Below are 16,412 nucleotides of genomic sequence, written 5' to 3'. Positions count from 1 at the left end.
CATCGGGGTATTTCAGGGGTGTCTGGTCATAATGAGGATATTAGATGGGGTCTATTCATGGGGGTACCTGAGGGGTGTCCGGTCATAATGAGGATATTAGATGGGGTCTCTTCATGGGGGTATTTGAGGGGTGTCTGGTAATAGTGAGGATATTAGATGGGGTCAGTTCATGGGAGTATTTGAGGGGTGTCTGGTCATAGTGAGGATATTAGATGGGGGTCAGTTCATGGGGGTATTTGAGGGGTGTCTGGTCATACTGAGGATATTAGATGGGGGTCAGCTCATGGGGGTATTTGAGGGGTGTCTGGTCATAGTGAGGATATTAGATGGGGGTCAGTTCATGGGAGTATTTGAGGGGTGTCTGGTCATAGTGAGGATATTAGATGGGGTCAGTTCATGGGGGTATTTGAGGGGTGTCTGGTCATACTGAGGATATTAGATGGGGTCTATTCATGGGGGTATTTGAGGGGTGTCTGTTCATAATGAGGATATTAGATAGGGGTCAGTTCAAAGGGTGAAATCAGAACGGGGTCCGTAGATGACGGATAACAGATGGGGGGTCTATTCAAGGGGGAGGGGGGACTTTGACAGATAATTTTAGGGAGAGATTTGTGGGGGGAATTCGCGGGGGCAGGGGTAAAAATTGCAGGGTGTGATAATGTAGGGGCATAAATTCACGGGGGTCAGGCGGTCTACTCCATGTTGGAAAAGGGAGGAGCGTTCGCCAGGATGAAAGTGGGAGGGGGAATTCTCCAAGTTTAAAATGGGAGGGGATATTCTCCAGCTTTAAAATGGGAGGAGGGTTCTACTCCAGGTTTAAAATGGGATGGGGGTCTTCACCAGGGTTAAAATGGGAGGTGGGTTCTACTCCAGGTTTAAAATGGGAGGGGGGATTCTCCAGTCGATTCATGGGGCCTTTAGATGGGGGACTGCTTATGGGGAGGGTGGGTGGGAGGGTCATAAGATGGGGGCATGTTCAAGTGGGGAGGCATAATTTGAAGAAGTTTGATGGGGGTTATTGGATAGAGACTTGGGCGGGGGGGAACGTAGTAGATGGGATCCGTTCTCTGGGGGCTAATTTTATGGGATATTTTCACGGGGAGAGGTAATTCGATGGGGTTCGTTCACGGGTGGCGGGTGTGTCAATGTGTGAGGAGTGGGGTGAGGTAATCCTGTGGATATTCACAGAGGGAAGTCGCTAATGTTTAAAATGGAAGGGGTTGTCATTTCTGCAGGTTTAAAATGGGAGGGGATGTGGATGACTGCGTATTTATGCAAAGGGTCAGGGAGCGAGAGAGGGCAAGGGAGACAGAGGACAAAGAGAGGGGGAAGGAGACAGAGGAAGAGGGAAAATAAATTTACTGGGAGTTGCTCAGGGGACAGGGGTAATAGATGGGGAGGAGGCTATTGGAGTGAGGGAAATTTGCAGGGGGTGAATTTGCAGCGGGGGGAATTTGCGTCAGAAATATTGGCGAGGGGGCAAAAGTGGTGGCGTTTGCGGTGGGGGGGGGCGGGGGGCGGTAGCGGGGAATGGGGACATTTGCAGCTGGGAAATTTGAAGGGGAGAGTTTGCCCAGGGGGCGCCAAAATTTATTGGTGGGGGCAAAAGAAATCCAGAAAGAGGGAAAAAGCCAGAGAGCGAGAGAGATCGAAAGAGAGATAGCCAGAGAGTGAGAGTGAAAAAGCCAAAGAAAGATGTCAGAGAAACAGCTGAAGAGAAAGCCATAGAGAGAGAGAGAGTCAAGCAGATAGAACCAAAGAAAGACAGGGAATTGAATAGAGAAAGAGCCAGAGATAGAGACAGAGAAAACCAGAGAGAGCGAGAAAGACAAAGCTGGAGAGTAATCTATAGCCAAAGCCAGTGAGCGAGAGTCAAAGACAAAGAGCCAAGAGAGAGAGAGAAAGTTAAAGAGGAAGAGCCAGAGAAATAGAGAGAAAGAGAGAAAGTTAAAGAGGAAGAGCCAGAGAAAGAGAGAGAAAGAGAGAAAGTTAAAGGTGAAGAGCCAGAGAAGAGAGATAAAGAGAGACAGTTAAAGAGGAATAGCCAGAGAAAGAGAGATAAAGAATATAAGCCAGAGAAAGGGAGAGAGAGAGAAAGCATCAAAGAGAGAATCAGAGAAGAGAGAGAAACAGCCAACGCGGCAGAGAGGGAGAGATAGAGAGAGAGAGAGACAGAGGCTGAGAAAGAAATATAGAGAACGTGAAAGAGAGAAATGTTCATCATTATGAGTAGCTTTTTTACTCTATGCCTCCCATCCATAAAGCCTCTATAACTTATTAACTGCTTTTTCAACCTGCCCTGTCACCTTCAACGATTTATGTACATATACACAAAGGTGCCAGGCTCTTGCATCGCCTTTAGAATTGAATCCTTTATTTCATTTATGTTTCCTCGTTTTTCCCACTCAACTGTATCACTAAACATTACATTGTATTAAATTTCATCTGCTGCGTGTCTCCCTATTCTGTCAATCTGACTAGATTTTATATATCCTCATTACAATGTTGTGTCATTTCAAACGGTATAATTGTGCACTTCACAAGTCTAGGTCAGTAATATAGACCAGGAAATCAGTAGTTTTTGTACTGACCCCTGGTAAACTTCCCTATATAAGTCCTTGCAGTTAAAAAAAAAACTATTCTTCACCACTGCTTTCCATTTCCTGCCACTTCACCTGATTGCATTTTTCGAGGCGGTGACTGGATGTGTAGATGAGGGTAAAGTAGTTGTTGTAGTCTACATGGAAATCAGTAAGGCTTTTGATAAGGTCCCACATAGGAGATTGGTTAAGAAGGTAGGAGCCCATGGGATACAGGGCAATTTGGCAAATTGTATCCAAAATTGGCTTAGTGGCAGGAGGCAGAGGGTGATGGTCGAGGGTTGCTTTTGTGAGTGGCAACCTGTGAGCAGTGGTGTACCGCAGTGATTAATGCTGGGACAATTGCTGTTTGTAGTGTAAATTAATAATTTAGACGTGAATATAGGAGGTATAATCAGTAAGCTCACAGATGATGAAAAAATTGTTGGAGTCGTAAATAGTGAGGAGGAAAGCCTCAGATTACTGGACGATATAGACGGGCTGGCAAGATGGGCACAGCAGTAGCAACTGGAATTTAAACCTGAGAAGTGCGAGGTGATGCATTTTGGGAGTACTAACAAGGCAAGGGAACGTACAATGGATGGTAGGACCCCAGGAAGTACAGAGGGTCAGTAGGACATTGGTGTACTTGTTCATAGATCACTGAAGGCAGCAGCACAGGTAGATAAGGTTGTTAGGAAGGCTTATGGGATACTTGCCTTTATTAGCCGATGCATTGAATATAAGAGCAGGGAGGTTATGATGGAGCTGTATAAAATGCTAGTTAGGCCACAGCTGGAGCATTGTGTACAGTTCTGGTCACCACATTATAGGAAGGATGTGACTGCACTGGAGAGGGTGCAGAGGAGATCCACGAGGATATTGCCTGGGCTTGAGCATTTCAGCTATGAGGAGAGACTGGATAGGCTAGGATTGTTTTCCTTAGAGACTGAGGTGTACAAAATTATGCGGGGCATTGGTAGGATAGAGAGGAAGCAACGTTTTCTTTTTGCAGCGGGATTGATAACCCGGGGCATAGATTTAAGGTAAAGGGCAGGAGGTTTAGAGGGGATTTGAGGAACAAAATCACCCAGAGGGTAGTTGGAATCTGGAATACACTACCTGAAAGGGTGGTAGAGGCAGAAGCCCTCACAATATTTAAGAAGTATTTAGATGAGCATTTGAAACGCCGTAGCATGCAAGGCTCCGGGCCAAGTGCTGGAAAATGGGATTAGGTTAAATAGGTGCTTGATGGCAGGCACAGATACGATGGGCCGAAGGGCCTGTTTCTGTGCTGTTTAACTCGATGACTGTCTGACTCTTACCCAGCTCCACACCCATGCTGCCAATGTCCGTTTTATTCCCTAAGCTTCACATTTGCTGACAAGGCTGTTATGCGTCACTTTATCAAACCACTTTTGGACGTCCGTGTCCACCACATCAACTGAATTATCCTCCTCAATGTTCTCCGTGAACTCATAAAATTAGTTAAACATGATTTGCACTGACCAAATCCATGTTCAGTATGAATTCTTAATTAACCCACATTTATCCAGGCAACTGTTAATTTTGTCTCACAATATGAACCCTCAAAGAAAGATCCTGCCACTGATATTAAACTGACTGGCCTGTAATTACAATGCATATCATTTAGTTTTTGTTTCAATCTCTCATGGAATATGGACGTCACTGGCAAGGCCAGAACTTTCTGCCCTTTCAAATTGCCCTGAGGGATTGTGGGGTATTGGGGGGCGGGGGTTTGGTGGGTAGTGGCGGTTGGGTTGTTGGGGGTGTTGGGCGGCGGGATTGGAGGGTTTGTGGGGTGTCGGTGAGCTGCCTGCTTGAACTGCTGCAGTCCATGTGGTGCAGAGAAAGCAAAAGAGCAGTTTGGAAGAGATTTTCACGTTTTGGACCTGACATGAAGGAACAGCGCTATCGTCCCAAGTCAGGATGGTGTGCGCCTTGAAGGGGAATTTACAGCTGGTGGTGTTCCCATGCAACTGCTGTCTTTGTCCTTGGCGGTGGAGGTCACGGGTTTGGAAGGTGCTGTCGAAGGAGACTTGACGAGTTGTTGCAGTGCATCTTGCAGAAAGTACGTTTGATGTTTTATGGAGTCTGTCCAGTTAATTGGTTCAAGTTTCCATGTGTGAGGACTGAGTCCAGCCCTGAAAAGTGGATCGAGATTCTGTGCAATTAAAGACTAGCACAGGATCACAAAAGTAATTTGAAATGAGTAAATGAATCAGCTCCTGCTTCATTTCATTCTTGTTAGATAAAGCAATTCGCATCAGCTGTTCCCCAAAGTTCTTAAAACGATCATATTCACATTTTCATTCTTCTTTCGGAGCTGTTGGCATCGCTGACAAGGCTAGCATTTATTGCCAATCCGTCATTGCCCTTGACAAGGTAGTGGTGAGCTGCCATCTTGAACCACTGCAGTCCTCGTAACGTTGTGAAACAGCTGAGTGTCTTGCTAGGCCATTTCAGAGGGCATTTTGGAGTCAACTACATTGCTGTGGGTCTGGAGTCACATGGAGGCCAGACTGGATAAGGACTACAAATTTCCTTCCCTGAAGGACATTAGTGAACCAGATGTGTTTTTACAGCAATCGGCAATGGTTTCATGATCTCTCCCATATCTGGTTTGAAATATATTGTCTAAAAAGACTTAGATTGTAAAGTGTTAGTGCTGCTGTTCAGTGACTGGTATTAATTAGACTCAGCTGGAAACCAGATCTCCCTGCTTCTTTAATAAAAGCAAAATACTGCGAATGCTGGAAATCTGAAACAAAAACAAGAAATGCTGGAATCACTCAGTAGGTCTGGCAGCATCTGTGGGAAGAGAAGCAGAGTTAACGTTTCGGGTCAGTGACCCTTCTTCTCCCTGCTTCTTATTACTTATAGTAAGATAATGACAACAGATTTGCACAATTCCGCCATTAACATTTCTTATGTCACAGAATATATTTTACCATATTTTCTAAACTAATACAAGGCTCAATTCAGCAATTTAATACCTACCAATTCAATCCTTATATTTACTAATTTTATAATGTGAGAGATTTAACCATGGCTGGGAATGTAACCTGTCCTGTTGCTTCACACTTCTGGGGGAAATTTCCAAGGGATGTTAGATTAGATTAGATTAGAGATACAGCACTGAAACAGGCCCTTCGGCCCACCGAGTCTGTGCCGAACATCAACCACCCATTTATACTAATCCTACACTAATCCCATATTCCTACCAAACATCCCCACCTGTCCCTACATTTCCCTACCACCTACCTACACTAGTGACAATTTATTATGGCCAATTTACCTATCAACCTGCAAGTCTTTTGGCTTGTGGGAGGAAACCGGAGCACCCGGAGAAAACCCACGCAGACACAGGGAGAACTTGCAAACTCCACACAGGCAGTACCTTGAATCGAACCCGGGTCCCTGGAGCTGTGAGGCTGCGGTGCTAACCACTGCGCCACTGTGCCGCCCAACTGTGTTGGACAGTGTCAGCTCAGTATCAGTAAATTAGGAACAAAAATAAAATTTGTACCAGATTATCAAAGAACACTCCCCTGCCTCACCTACCCTCTCCACCCCGATGTGGGACCATCCATATTGTATGGTTTGTTCCTTATTCGGACGGCTGGGCATTTACACAATGATTCTGTATAGAGTAACAGTTAAAGAGAGCAATTGAGAATACGTGAAAGGTGCTGCTGACAATTGTGAGACTATGTAAGCGTATTTTTTCAGCCCTGATATAAAACTAGCACTTTCCACCCAAAAAGACTGTATTATCAATGCAAAACAGTGAGCTGATTCCTAAAGTTAAACTTCACTGAGTGAGACGGGTATCTTTTTGTTTTGTACTGAGTATTTAATCAGAACATGCTATGGAGCAAATCCAGGTCTGTAAAATATTTTGAATATATTCCATTATATTGAGTACTTGAAATAATACTGTGTGAATCTTCTGTGTTCAAATGACTGGGATTAACGAGAAACAGACAATTAGTTCCCAAGCAGACTGGTGTTAATCACAATCATTTCACAACTGAAATTGACTCATTTTACTCATGTGTTTTACATATAGAATAGAGAGTGTATATGTATATTTATACAATATAATCTAACATTTGACAGATATTTCGATTCTTTAAAGTGAGTTTCCCAGAAAGCTGACAATTATTTATTTAACTCTTTTGAAGGAAAGATAATATGCGACCCATGGTCTGATCGCACTGCTTGGAAATGGGAACAACTTTTCTGTTACCGATTTCAGATCATTTCAGTTGCAAATTGTCATGTCAGTCACTGTCTATAGAATTTGCACAGATCAATTTACACTGAAGACAGGGTCCCTGGACCAGGGAGCAGGTTAGGACTCAATTAAAACTACCTCTGTCATCTGTCCTATATCTATCACCCCTCAACTTAAAGCTATGTCCCCTCCCGTTTGCCATCACCATCCGAGGAAAAAGACTCTCACTATCCACCCTATCTAATCCTCTGATTATCTAGTATGTCTCTATTAAGTCACCTCTCCTCCTCCTTCTCTCTAACGAAAACAACCTCAAGTCCCTCAGCCTTTCCTCGTAAGACCTTCCCTCCATACCCGGCAACATCCCAGTAAATCTCCTCTGCACCCTTTCCATAGCTTCCACATCCTTCCTATAATGCGGTGACCAGAACTACACGCAATACTCCAGGTGTGGTCTCACCAAGAGCTTTGTACAGCTGCAGCATGACCTCGTGGCTCCGAAACTCGATCCCCTGACTAATAAAAGCTAACACACCATATGCCTTCTTAACAGCCCTATTAACCTGGGTAGCAACCTTCAGGGATTTATGCACCAGGACACCAAAATCTCTCTGTTCATCTGCACTACCAAGAATCTTCCCATTAGCCCAGTACTCTGCATTCCTGTTACTCCTTCCAAAGTGAATCACCTCGCACTTTTCTGCATTAAACTCCATTTGCCATCTCTCAGCCCAGCTCTGCAGCCTATCTATGTCCCTCTGTACCCTACAACATCCTTCGGCACTATCCACAACTCCACCGACCTTAGTGTCATCCGCAAATTTACTAACCCACCCTTCTACACCCTCTTCCAGGTCATTTATAAAAATGACAAACAGCAGTGGCCCCAAAACAGATCCTTGCGGTAAACCACTAGTAAATAAACTCCAGAATGAACATTTACCATCAACCACCACCCTTTGTCTTCTTTCAGCTCGCCAATTTCTGATCCAAAGCTCGAAATCACCTTCAACCCCATACTTCCGTATTTTCTGCAATAGCCTACCACGGGGAACCTTATCAAACGCCTTACTGAAATCCATATGCACCACATCCACTGCTTTACCCTCATCCACCTGTTTGGTCACCTTCTCGAAAAACTCAATAAGGTTTGTGAGGCACGACCTACCCGTCACAAAACCGTGCTGACTATCGCTAATGAACTTATTCTTTTCAAGATGATTATAAATCCTGTCTTTTATAACCTTTTCCAACATTTTACCCGCAACCAAAGTAAGGCTCACAGGTCTATAATTACCAGGGCTGTCTCTACTCCCCTTCTTGAACAAGGGGACAACATTTGCTATCCTCCAGTCTTCCGGCACTATTCCTGTCGACAATGACGACATAAAGATCAAGGACAAAGGCTTAGCAATCTCCACCCTAGCTTCCCAGAGAATCCTAGGATAAATCCCATCTGGCCCAGGGGACCTATCTATTTTCACACTTTCCAAAATGATAACTTGTGAACCTCAATCCCATCTAGCCAAGTAGCCTGAATCTCAGTATTCTCCTCGGCAACATTTTCTTTCTCTACTGTAAATACTGACGCAAAATATTCATTTAACACTTCACCTACCTCCTCTGATTCCACACACAACATCCCACTACTTTCCTTGATTAGCCCTAATCTAACTCTAGTTATTCTTTTATTCCTGATATACCTATAGAAAGCCTTAGGATTTTCCCTGATCCTATCCGCCAATGACTTCTCGTGTCCTCTCCTTGCTCTTCTTAGCTCTCCCTTTAGATTCTTCCTGGCTAGCTTGTAACTCTCAAGCGCCCTAACTGAGCCTTCACGTCTCATCATAACATAAGCCTTCTTCTTCCTCTTGACAAGCGCTTCAACTTCTTTAGTAAACCACGGCTCCCTCGCTCGACAACTTCTTCCCTGCCTCACAGGTACATACTTATCAAGGACACGCAGTAGCTGCTCCTTGAATAAGCTCCACATTTCGATTGTTCCCATCCCCTGCAGTTTCCTTCCCCATCCTACGCATCCTAAATCTTGCCTAATCGCATCATAATTTCCTTTCCCCCAGCTATAATTCTTGCCCTGCGGTATATACCTGTCCCTGCCCATCGCTAAGGTAAACCTAGCCGAATTGTGATCACTATCACCAAAGTGCTCACCTACATCTAAATCTAACACCTGGCCGGGTTCATTACCTAGTACCAAATCCAATGTGGCATCGCCCCTGGTTGGCCTGTCTACATACTGTGTCAGAAATCCCTCCTGCACACACTGGACAAAAACTGACCCATCTAAAGTACTCGAACTACAGTATTTCCAGTCGATATTGGAAAGATAAAGTCACCCATAACAACGACCCTGTTACTCTCGCCCCTGTCTAGAATCATCTTCGTTACCCTTTCCTCTACATCTCTGGAACTATTTGGAGGTCAATAAAAGACTCCCAACAGGGTGACCTCACCTCTCCTGTTTCTAACCTCGGCCCATACTACCTCCGGAGACGTGTCCTCAAAAGTCCTTTCTGTCGCTGTAATACTCTCCTTGATTAACAATGCCACACCCCCCCCCTCTTTTACCATCATCTCTGTTCTTACTGAAACATCTAAATCCCGGAATCTGCAACATCCATTCCTGCCCCTGCTCTACCCATGTCTCCGAAATGGCCACTACATCGAGATCCCAGGTACCAACCCATGCTGCAAGCTCACCCACCTTATTCCGGATGCTCCTGGCGTTGAAGTAGATACACTTTAAACCAGGTTCTTGCTTGCCAATGCCCTCTTGCGTCCTTGTAACCTTATCCCTGACCTCACTACTCTCAACATCCTGTACACTTGCACTACATTTTAGGTTCCCATTCCCCTGCTGAATTAGTTTAAACACCCCCCCCCCCAACCCCCGCCCGAAGAGCACTAGCAAATCTCTCCCCCAGGATATTGGTACCCCTCTGGTTCATGTGAAGACCATGCTGTTTGTAGAGGTCTTACCTACCCCAGAAAGAGCCCCAATTATCCAGGAAACCAAAACACTCCCTCCTGCACCATCCCTGCAGCCACGTGTTCAACTCCTCTCTCTCCATATTCCTCGCTTCGCTATCACGTGGCACGGGCAACAACCCAGAGATAACAACTCTATTGTTCTCGCTCTAAGCTTCCACCCTAGATCCCTGAATTTCTGTCTTAAACCCCATCTCTCTTCCTACCTATGTCGTTGGTGCCTATGTGGACCACGACTTGGGGCTGCTCCCCCTCCCCCTTAAGGATCCCAAAAACACGATCCGAGACATCACGTACCCTGGCACCTGGGAGGCAACATACCAACCGTGAGTCACTCTCGTTCCCACAGAACCTCCTATCTGTTCCCCTAACTATGGAGTCCCCAATGACTAATGCTCTGCTCCTCTTTCCCCTTCCCTTCTGAACAACATTTTAAATGAGTTGAGGGTTTCTGCCTCCACCACCGTTCCTGGCAGTGAATTCCAGAAACCCACCACCCACTGGGTGAAAAGGTTTCACCTCTTGTCCCCTCTAATCCTTCTACCAATCACCTTAAATCTGTGTCCCCTGGTAACTGACCTCCCTGCCAGGGCAAACATGTCCTTCCTGTCCACTCTATCTCGGCCCATCATAATTTTGTACACCTCAATCAATTCACCCCTCAGCTTCCTCAGATCCAGGGAAAACAATACTCGCCTGTCCAATCTTTCCTCATAGCTGCAACTTTAAAAGCCTGGCAACATTCTTGTGAATCTCCTCTGTCCTCACTTCAGAGCAATTATGTCCCTTCTGTAATGTGGTGACCAGAGCTGCACATAATACTCCAGCTGTGGCCTAACCAGCGCGCTGTGCAGGTCCAGCATGACATCCCTACTTCTGTCCTCTACACCTCGGTCAACAAAGGAAAGCAATCCATATGCCTACTTCACCACTATATCCATCTGTCCTGCCACCTTCAGGGACCTGTGCACATGCACGACACGGTCTCTCGCTTCTTCTCCCCCTCTCAATATCCTCCAGTTTATTGCATATTTCCTTGCTTTATTTGCCCTCCCCAAATGCAATACCTCACACGTCTCTGGATTGAATTCCCACATTTAAGTCCATATAGTTAATATATATACCACACACAGCAAGGGACCCAAACTGAGCCCTTTGGAACGTTACTGGAAACAGCTTTCCATTCGCAGAAACACCCATCGACTTCGACACTTTGTTTCCTGGCCCTGAGCCAATTCTGAATTCAACCTGCCATCATCCCCTGGATCCCATGGGCTTTCATTTTTCTGGCCAGCCTGCCATGCAGGCCCTTGTCAGATACCTTACTAAAAAACATGTAGCCCCCCATCCACGGCACTGCCATCATCAATCCTCCTTGTTACTTCATCAAAAAACTCAATTAAGTTGGCAAAGCATGACCTTCCCAAAACAAATCCATGCTGACTATCACTGATTAATCCGTGCCTTTCCAAGAGACAGTTTATCGTATTCCTCAGAATAGATTCTAACACTATACCGACCACTGAGATCAGACTGATAGGCCTATAATTATTTGGCCTATCTCTCTCACCCTTTTTTAAACAATGGGACAACGTTCACAGGCCTCCAATTATCTGGTATCACGCCTGTTTCGAGTGAAGTTTTGAAAAATATCCTCAGCGCATCCACCACTTCCTCTCTGGCTTCCTTGATCTACCTGGGATGCAGTCCATCCAGTCCTGGTGATTTACCGACTTTCAGGGATGTCAGACCTTCGAGTACTTCCTCTCCCATTCCGCTTATCATATCTAATATTTGACACTCCTCCTCTTTAACTACAATTGCTACATCAACCCTCTCCTTTGTAAAGTCAGAGACAATAAAACTCATCAATTATCCTGCCCACATTTTCTGCATAAGTTCCCGGGTTCATCCCTGATAGGCCCTACACTTTCCTTAGTTATCCTCTTGCTCTTAATGTACTGATAGAACATCTTCGGAATTTCCTTGATTTAACCTGTCAATAATTTTCATGTACTCTCTTTGCATTGTATCAGTCCACCTTTCGGGCAATGACCCTGAGCTCCAAGCACCCATTGAAGCAGGCAGACTGTGGCGGGACAGAAACTTATTGACCGGGGGCTGCCCGGTTTGAGGCGGGCGGTAGCTGTCCAGTGAGGTCGATTCTCGGAAGACCGCCATCATTAACAACGAGCACAGTAGATTCAATGTGGACATTGCAGCACTTCAGGAGACTCGCCTCCCCGCGAGTGGCTCTCTAGCAGAGCAAGACTACACCTTCTTCTGGCAGGGCAGGGATCCTGAAGAACCAAGACAGCATGGAGTGGGCTTCGCCATCAGAAACTCCTTGCTCAGCATGATAGAGCCTCCCTCAAATGGCTCGGAACGCATACTGTCCATCCGACTGCTCACAACCTCTGGTCCAGTACACCTACTCAGCATCTATGCTCCAACACTCTGCTCCCCACTTGAAGCTAAAGACCAGTTCTATGAACAACTCCATAACATCATGAGCAGCATCCCCAACACCGAACTCCTATTTCTGCTGGGGGACTTTAATGCCAGGGTTGGGGCCGACCATGACTCATGGCCCTCCTGCCTTGGGCGCTATGGCGTTGGAAGGATGAATGAGAACGGGCAGAGACTGCTTGAGTTGTGTACCTATCATAACCTCTGCATCACCAACTCGTTCTTTCACATTAAACCCTGTGACCAGGTTTCATGGAGGCACCCAAGATCACGTCGTTGGCACCAGCTAGACCTCATTGTCACAAGGCGAGCCACCTTAAACAGTGTTCAAATCACACGCAGCTTCCACAGTGCGGACTGCGACACCGACCACTCCCTGGTGTGCAGCAAGGTTAGACTCAGACCAAAGAAGTTGCATCATTCCAAGCAGAAGGGACACCCGCGCATCAACACGAGCAGAATTTCTCACCCACAGCTGTTACAAAAATTTCTAAATTCACTTGTAACAGCCCTTCAAAACACTCCCACAGGGGATGCTGAGACCAAGTGGGCCCACATCAGAGACGCCATCTATGAGTCAGCTTTGACCACCTATGGCAAAAGTGCGAAGAGAAATGCAGACTGGTTTCAATCTCATAATGAAGAGCTGGAACCTGTCATAGCCGCGAAGCGCATTGCACTGTTGAACTACAAGAAAGCCCCCAGCGATTTAACATCCGCAGCACTTAAAGCAGCCAGAAGTACTGCACAAAGAACAGCTAGGCGTTGCGCAAACGACTACTGGCAACACCTATGCAGTCATATTCAGCTGGCCTCAGACACCGGAAACATCAGAGGAATGTATGATGGCATGATGAGAGCTCTTGGGTCAACCATCAAGAAGATCGCCCCCCTCAAATCTAAATCGGGGGACATAAACACTGACCAACGCAAACAGATGGACCGCTGGGTTGAGCACTACCTAGAACTGTCCTCCAAGGAGAATGCTGTCACTGAGACTGCCCTCAATGCAGCCCAGCCTCTACCAGTCATGGATGAGCTGGACATACAGCCAACCAAATCGGGACTCAGTGATGCCATTGATTCTCTAGCCAGCGGAAAAGCACCTGGGAAGGACAGCATTACCCCTGAAATAATCAAGAGTGCCAAGCCTGCTATACTCTCAGCACTACATGAACTGCTATGCCTGTGCTGGGACGAGGGAGCAGTACCCCAGGACATGCGCGATGCCAACATCATCACCCTCTATAAAAACAAAGGTGACCGCGGTGACTGCAACAACTACCGTGGAATCTCCCTGCTCAGCATAGTGGGGAAAATCTTTGCTCGAGTCGCTCTGAACAGGCTCCAGAAGCTGGCCGAGTGTGTCTACCCTGAGGCACAGTGTGGCTTTCGTGCAGAGAGATCGACCATTGACATGCTGTTCTCCCTCCGTCAGATACAGGAGAAATGCTGTGAACAACAGATGCCCCTCTACATTGCTTTCATTGATCTCACCAAAGCCTTTGACCTCGTCAGCAGACATGGTCTCTTCAGACTACTAGAAAAGATCAGATGTCCACCAAAGCTACGAAGTATCATCACCTCATTCCATGACAATATGAAAGGCACAATTCAACATGGTGGCCCCTCATCAGAGCCCTTTCCTATCCTGAGTGGTGTGAAACAGGGCTATGTTCTCGCACCCACACCTTTTGGGATTTTCTTCTTCCTTCTGCTTTCACATGCGTTCAAATCCTCTGAAGAAGGAATTTTCCTCCACACAAGATCAGGGGGCAGGTTGTTCAACCTTGCCCGTCTAAGAGCGAAGTCCAAAGTACGGAAAGTCCTCATCAGAGAACTCCTCTTTGCTGACGATGCTGCTTTAACATCTCACACTGAAGAGTGCCTGCAGAGTCTCATCGACAGGTTTGCGTCTGCCTGCAATGAATTTGGCCTAACCATCAGACTCAAGAAAACGAACATCATGGGGCAGGACGTCAGAAATGCTCCATCCATCAATATTGGCGACCACGCTCTGGAAGTGGTTCAAGAGTTCACCTACCTAGGCTCAACTATCACCAGTAACCTGTCTCTAGATGCAGAAATCAACAAGCGCATGGGTAAGGCTTCCACTGCTATGTCCAGACTGGCCAAGAGAGTGTGGGAAAATGGTGCACTGACACGGAACACAAAAGTCCGAGTGTATCAGGCCTTTGGCCTCAGTACCTTGCTCTATGGCAGCGAGGACTGGACAACGTATGCCAGCCAAGAGTGATGTCTCAATTCATTCCATCTTCGCTGCCTTCGGAGAATACTTGGCATCAGGTGGCAGGACTATATCTCCAACACAGAAGTACTTGAAGCGGCCAACACCCCCAGCTTATACACACTACTGAGTCAGCGGCGCTTGAGATGGCTTGGCCATGTGAGCCGCATGGAAGATGGCAGGATCCCCAAAGACACATTGCACAGCGAACTCGACACTGGTATCAGACCCACCGGCCGTCCATGTCTCCGCTTTAAAGACGTCTGCAAACGCGACATGAAATCGTGTGACATTGATCACAAGTCATGGGAGTCAGTTGCCAGCATTCGCCAGAGCTGGCGGGCAGCCATAAAGACAGGGCTAAATTGTGGCGAGTCGAAGAGACTTAGTAGTTGGCAGGAAAAGCGACAGAGGCGCAAGGGGTATGCCAACTGTGCAACAGCCCTGACAAACAAATTTTTTCTGCAGCACCTGTGGAAGAGCCTGTCACTCCAAAATAGGCCTTTATAGCCACTCCAGGCGCTGCTTCACAAACCACTGACCACCTCCAGGCGCATATCCATTGTCTCTAGAGAAAAGGAGGCCCAAAAGAAAAAGAAGAAACTCTCTTTGCATTACTAATTTCCTTTTTCACTTCACCCCTGCACTTTTTATATGCCTCTCGGCATTCTGAAGTATTAAGGCGGTTGTGAACTCACTTTTCCTGCAAATTATAATCATGGACCTCACGCTTACTGTAAATACTCACCCAGATGCATTCGCAATCTCACGTTTACTGTACATACCAATCCAAATATATCATTGCCCTCACTTGTATTGTAAATACCATCCAGACATATCATTGACGTCACTTGTATTGTAAATACGAAACAGAAATATCATTGACTTCACTTGCATTGTAAATCCCATCCAGATATATCATTGACCTCACTTGTATTTTAAATACCATCCAGAAATATGATTGACTTCACTTGTAATTTAAATACCATCCACATATATCATTGACGTCACTTGTATTGGAAATACGAAACAGAAATATCATTGACGTCACTTGCATTGTAAATCCCATCCAGATATATCATTGACCTCAATTGTATTGTAAATACCATCCAGATATATCATTGACCTCAATTGTATAGTAAATACCATCCAGATATAACATTGACCTCACATTTACTGTAAATACCATCCAGATATATCATTGACCTCACTTGTATCGTCGATACCATCCAAATATATCATTGACCTCACTTTTATTGTAAATATCATCCAGATATATCATTGACATCAATTGTATTGTAAATACCATCCAGATATATCATTGACCTCACTTGTAATGTAAATACCATCCAGAAATATCACTGCCCTCACTTGTATTGTAAATACCATCCAGATATATCACTGCCCTCACTTGTAATGTAAATACCATCCAGATATATCATTGACATCAATTTGACTGTAAATACCATCCAGATATATCATTGACTTCACTTGCTTTGTAAATACCATCCAGATATATCATTGACCTCACTTGTATTGTAAATACCATCCAGATATATCATTGACCTCACTTGTAATGTAAATACCATCCAGAAATATCACTGCCCTCACTTGTATTGTAAATACCATCCAGATATATCATTGACCTCACTTGTATTGTAAATACCATCCAGAAATATCACTGCCCTCACTTGTAATGTAAATACCATCCAAATATATCATTGACCTTACTTTTATTGTAAAGACCATCCAGATATATCATTGACATCAATTGTATTGTAAATACCATCCAGAAATATGACTGACTTCACTTGCATTGTAAATACCATCCAGAAATATCATTGAC

This window comes from Heterodontus francisci, unplaced genomic scaffold (assembly GCF_036365525.1).
Source record: "Heterodontus francisci isolate sHetFra1 unplaced genomic scaffold, sHetFra1.hap1 HAP1_SCAFFOLD_97, whole genome shotgun sequence".
NCBI classification, from domain to species: domain Eukaryota; kingdom Metazoa; phylum Chordata; class Chondrichthyes; order Heterodontiformes; family Heterodontidae; genus Heterodontus; species Heterodontus francisci.
Note: the sequence above shows the minus strand (reverse complement) of the source record.